The sequence below is a fragment of the Crocodylus porosus genome, unplaced genomic scaffold (assembly GCF_001723895.1).
Source record: "Crocodylus porosus isolate Cpor-Errol unplaced genomic scaffold, CroPor_comp1, whole genome shotgun sequence".
Lineage (NCBI taxonomy): Eukaryota > Metazoa > Chordata > Crocodylia > Crocodylidae > Crocodylus > Crocodylus porosus.
In genome coordinates this window covers 121,331,233-121,337,232 of record NW_017728931.1, presented here as the reverse complement: position 1 = coordinate 121,337,232, position 6,000 = coordinate 121,331,233, and positions in this window count along the sequence as shown.

Genomic DNA, 6,000 nt, shown 5'->3' with positions numbered 1-6,000 from the left:
GCATGTGTGAGCCAGACTCTCCTCTCATTCTAGGGTAAATCAAAACTAGCTACAATGAAAGCCATTACATTCCTCTGCTGTACTGCTAGTCCGAAAGGAAAGCATGTTTTTATGGGAGTAATTTATTACACAGCCAAAGGAAAGGGGGAGAGAGATCACACATTGAGATCTGGATTGTTTAGGCCCAGCAGGTTTCTTTTGGGCCTCATGGTTGTCATTATACTATTCATATCAAAAATACAGTTTGGATGTTGCTGCCCTCGAATGCCCCGGGACTGTGTGAATTTTTAAGAGAAACATCAAAGTTGGGGCAGAGCTAGATTTCAGCAGGGTCTGATGCCAGCATGGATATTACTTTTTAAAATTAGCTGCTGCTTAAGATCCCCAAATTCACATTTTTTATTATTATGACATTCAAAGGATGCATTTCAGACACCGAGCCTGCCTTCACTTAATAGCTTTTGTAGAGGTTCTATTCATCATCGTCGTATAAACCAGCAGTTCTATGAAGGCAGCAAGGGTAATATGAGCAGAAGACCTAGCTCAGTATATTTTTGAGGTTAGAAGGGGGAAAACACACTCAATTATTTCTGAAGAGATGTTATAAGTTCTAGTAAGAACGCTGTATACAGAGCTCTCTGCAAGACTAGTTCAGAAATCACTGAGTGCTGGAGAAAGAGTAAGAAGCGGGGGGGGGGGAGCGAGGCTCAAATAAAATTAGTTTCTTGATCCATCAGGGACCTAATCAAAGGCATGTTTTTGGTGATTATACACTGGCTAGTTTTAAAATGTAATTTAAAAACCTAGAGACTAAAAATGAACATCAGCATGCTCAGTAGCCATCACTGCAGGGGGTCATATCAAATAATAAAGGAAAAAATGGGCCATTTCATGTCTTCGCCAACAACCAAGAAATAGCACATTAACTTGTTACTTAAGAATTTGAATAAGAAGGGCACAGCTGCATACAGTCTGCTCAACTGTAATCTCCAATACCAGCTGAAAGGTGCCATACAAATGTAAGTCATTATCGTCACCTCTGCAGCCACAGGACTCAATAAAGGGCGTCTTAATGAGCCAATGGTTCACACTTTGGGTGCCTGCTGAGGCACAAGGCCAACAACTGAGTAATTTCAACAGCTGAGAAGTCCATTAGTTCCTTAATGCAGGCACTAGAAAGGCTTATTACAAGTCTTATTTAAAGAGAGACATTTATCAAAATTAGTTCTAAGGTAATTGCTCCTGTGCGTTTTCTTGGACCTCTGTGCTGTGGAAGGCAGGGAAAAGTAGTAAGAAAAAGGTGAGGTAAAACCATGGTAATGATTCCCCTCTCCCTCCCATCCCAGCTTCCTTTCACAGGGCAGTTATGAAACAGGCAGCCAGGATCTCTGTTGAGCAGAGGACAAACAGAGTCTGTTACTAATTTCAGCCTAAAATGTCTTCTTCCTAGGCTGAAATCAATAACAGAACTTATGTGGGCTCAGAGCCTACCTAGAAAAAGTCAGCACGTCTGCACACAGAGTTATCTTAATATTTATTCTCCCATTCTTCAGGCTTCTTGGATCCTCCATCCTTTTCTGGCATCAGCAGGGTTCTCAACAGTGCTTGACCTGCCACTTTAAATTCTCACTTTTTATTAGAAAACAAATGGAAATGGAAATGGAAACGGAAATCATAGGAGCTGATTTAAGGTTTTGTAACAAATCTAATTAGAAAGTGAAATTCAAATGCAGTGAAGCAGGAGATAGCTGGAAAAGTCTCCACGGCAAGAGGAGAAGAGATAGGAAATCTGAAAACCAGCCAAAACCTCCATGCTGCAGTTAGGTTCCAAGATGACCCAGAAACATAATTACTGTACTACACATTAAAATAGCATAAAATTAAAATAGCATCAAGTCAAAATGAACTGGAAATTGGACTATTCTTGCAATTATATGCCCCTATTTCTGGTGATCATATTTGGTAATCATAATTCATTTATATACATTTCTTTAGGGAAGGCTTTAAATGCAGGTAGTGCTTCATCAAGAGAGTCAAGATTCATGTAATTCACAATGACTAACCAAGGTCACAATCATAATTTTTTTTAAAAACCACCATTGACATGAATCAGATACATAAACAGGCCTCTGCTGAAGAAATCTGAAGGAATACATAGCTATTAAGAAATAAAAGTATCAATTGATTCTAAAGCATGGAGATAAAAGGGTACAACCGTTACTTATATCAGCAAATTGTGATTGTCACCATTACAGCCAAGCATGAAACTTTCTGTCCTATGAAACAGGTAATCCTGTTTTGTGCCAAATGGGGACAAAAATGCAAAATCTCAAAAATTTTCGAGAACTGATCATCCAGATTGGGTTTTTCTTCTTCTCTGGATTGGGCCAATATAAACATTTTATTTAGAAAAAACCTCAAAATGTTTCATTTTCATTTCTTTTTTTAAAAACTCCATCTGTCTGGATATATAGTAACTAACATTTTGAAAAGTCATTAGACAAGAGTCCAGATGGGTTGCTTAAAAAATTCTGAACCTCCCCCCACCCCACCTCCAATTTTTTTTGGAGTCTGGAGATTCATTGAAACCAGGTCTTTAGCATGAACAGTTCTGGTTTTGATAAACTCGCATTTTCCAAAGAAAAAGATACTGGAAAAATCCCAGCCAGTTCTGTTTGCTGCCCATCTTATTTTTTCACTACTTTCATAACATTCAGAATTTTCTGTCTGTTTTCTTTAGGGGGAAAGCCTTTCCTCCTACCACTAAGAAAACCTGATAACCCCTTTTCCTTGTGTAACAGTAATACTATTTAGCGCTGTGCGCCTTCAAAGCACTGCACAAATGGTAATTAATCAGCTTAACAAATTCTGTAACTGACTGGCTCACAATAGTGCACTGGTAAAAACAATGCTCTGAAAATATAGGTTCCCAAGAGCTGAGAAAACTAGATCCATTTGTTTTTAACCTTGTACTGCAGCTCAAGGCTCTTCTGAGGTTTATGTTACACGACTTGCTGAGGGTCAATGAGCATGTTACTATATTTTATTGAACTTAATCTTCTGAAGCATGTTGACCTTTCAGGAAATAGGAAGTTCAGCTCCTTGGTATTAAAATTATGGGGCATTAGTACACATCCACAAATCTCAGATGATTTACTTTAATTCAGATACAGAAGTCAATTCAAAAGAAAACCTCTTCCACGTCCCTAAACTTTGATATGATTAGTTTTCAGAGTGGAACTGCAGTCTGAAAACCAGTGAAGGGCTCAGGGGGGTTGTGGGACTGACAGAACACATGCTGGGACGGTTATACTCCAGCAAATTTAACAGCACATGCTTCCAGCATGATGATGTGAGGAAGAGCTAATGCAGTCCTTGTGTGATGGGAATTTTGACAAGTAGAGGGACAGATGAAGCCATGAGCAAAATATTGTGTAGTTTGATGTTCACATTTTGAAAGAGTTGAAAAGCTACAGAGGGTTCTGCAAAGAAATAAAAGAAAAATACAATCTTTGGAAACATAAATGAAAATAAGAGACTAAAATTCAATTTAACATTGGAGCAGATAACTATTTCCATGTTCATATCCTCTCCAGGCTAAGCTCAGAGCCACCTCCCAGAAATGAGAACACTGCTCTTTTCTTCTCTCCATGTACCCAAGACTAGCAGCTCAGCAGAGTAGACAGTTTAGAGCAGTCACGAGTTTGAGTTTCTCTTTCTTGGGAAAGACAGAGTGGCACAGGTGCACACACTAAAGGACCTCTTAAAGGCACAGGTGTGGGCAAGGGGGCAAGTGGGAGGACCTTGTTTCTCATTGGTGTTCCTGGCTTTAGCCAGGTAGCAGAGTAGATATGGTTTAAGTTAGAGGTATCAAATTCTTCTGGCCCCCCAGACCAGTCCTGTACACCAGATGCACAGGGCTTATCCAGCATAGGTACTCTATGCAGCACATGACTTTGTGCCCTGTGCCCCTCCGTGCTGCAAGCTGGCATACGCTCCACATGGTGCATAGGGCTGGAGCTTGTGCACACACTGCACAGAGAGCATAGGGCCAATGCGGGATGTACTTGCATGAGGCATGCAAGGCTGGTCTTGTGCGAGTGCCATATGACTGGTCCCACATATTCCAGATGTGGCCTAAACAGTAAACAGTTAATTTTCCTCAGTCTGCAGGCACTGTGCCTACTAACGCAGCCCAGGATGACGGTAGCTTTCTTGGCAATGAGGGCACACTGTTGACTTATATCCAGCTTATTGTCCACTGTAACCCTCAAGTCCTTTTCTGCAGAGCTGCTGCCCAGCCAGTCAGCCCCCCAGCTTGTATTAAGGCATGGGATTGTTCCATTCTAAGTGCAGGACTTTGCACTTGTCCCTGTTGAACCTCATGAGATTTCTTTTGGCCCAATGCTCCAATTTGTCTAGGTCTCTCTGAATCTTAGCCCTACCCTCCAGTGTATCTACTACTCCCCCCAGCTTGGTGTCATCCACAAATCCATTCCATCTTCCAGATTTGTATAATATCTTCATTAACAAAATTAGCCTCAGGACCAACTCCTGGGGCACTCCACTTGACAGTGGCTGACAGCTAGACACTGAGCCACTGACTACTACACATGAGCCTGAAAATCCAGCCAGGTTTCTATCCACTTTACAGTCCATTCATCCAACCCATACTTCCTTATCTTGCTTGTAAGAATGCTATAGGAGACAAATCTCAAAAGCCTTGCTAAAGCCAAGGTATATTATACTTTCCCCAAATCCAGAGAGCCAGTTACTTTATCATAGAAGGAGATCAGGTTTGTCAGGCATGACATGCCCTTGGTGAATCCATGCCAGGGTTGAGAAAGGATGTGAGGTTAGGGCTGATGCAAGCTGAGTGCAGCATGCAGGGCCAGTGCAGGACCTGCAGGAAGTACTGCAGTCCAGGTCATTAAACTCGCACACTGAATCCAGATGAGCACGACCATGCAGTATGTAGCATCACAGACATGTCCGTCACGCCACATATCACACGTTAGTTTGTTCCCCACACTACAATGAAGCAGCAGAGAGGGTTGTTTTTGATCACTGGATATCCAGGGGTCAAAAAAAACCCATGGAAAACAAAAGCAGAGCTATGCATAGTGGCAGCATGCAATGCCCAGCGCTGGAGCCTGGCTGGCCGGAGCTGCGCTCCACTGTTGCCCAGGCTCCATGCAGCAGGACTGCTGCTATTGCAGCCCTGGGATTATCCCTAGAATCCCAAATAAGGCAGCTGGGGCCAGCCCAGTGCTGGCTCCAGCCTCCCCTACCCCATCTGGAGTAACTTGCTGTACACCAGGGCGCATGTAGCACAGGTGTTACCTGGGGACAACTAGAGGCAGCACAAGGTGCACAGCTGCTAGTTATACTTGCGGACCAAGTGTCCATGCATGGGGCTGCGTCCAAATCATTAACAACCCTGGTTTAAGCAATGTGCAGACAATGTGTCTTCACTAGGAGAAAAAGCCTATTTAGGTTTTCAACCAGGTGTGGAGAAGGCAAATTTAAATTTTAACAAGTGTTAAGATGATCAAGGAAAACAGGGGTTTATGCACAGATACTACTTCCTCTTGCCTATTTTCCAGTTAAGTATTATGATTATTTATTTTTATTGTAGTAGTGACCTGTAACCCCAGTCTATGCCAGGTCATTCTCATGCTAGACACTGCAGAAATAAATGAGAAGATGACTGCCCCTGTTCATGAAAAGAATGCCACTGATGAGTCAATATCATGAGACTATAGTTGAAACAAAGTAGTCAAAGGCTGAAAAGGCCTCTCGGATCATTACATAAGTTATTCATACTGTTTAGTCACATAAGTGTCAACCCAAACCATATGTCATTAACTGTGGCCAAGTTTTCATTCATGTGAAATGCTGTGATTAAGGCCAACAACTAGTTACTCAGTCCACCATACCATTTTAGAAAGCTAAGCTAGACTCTTCTCTTTGCATGTGTGGAATAATGTTTATTCATTA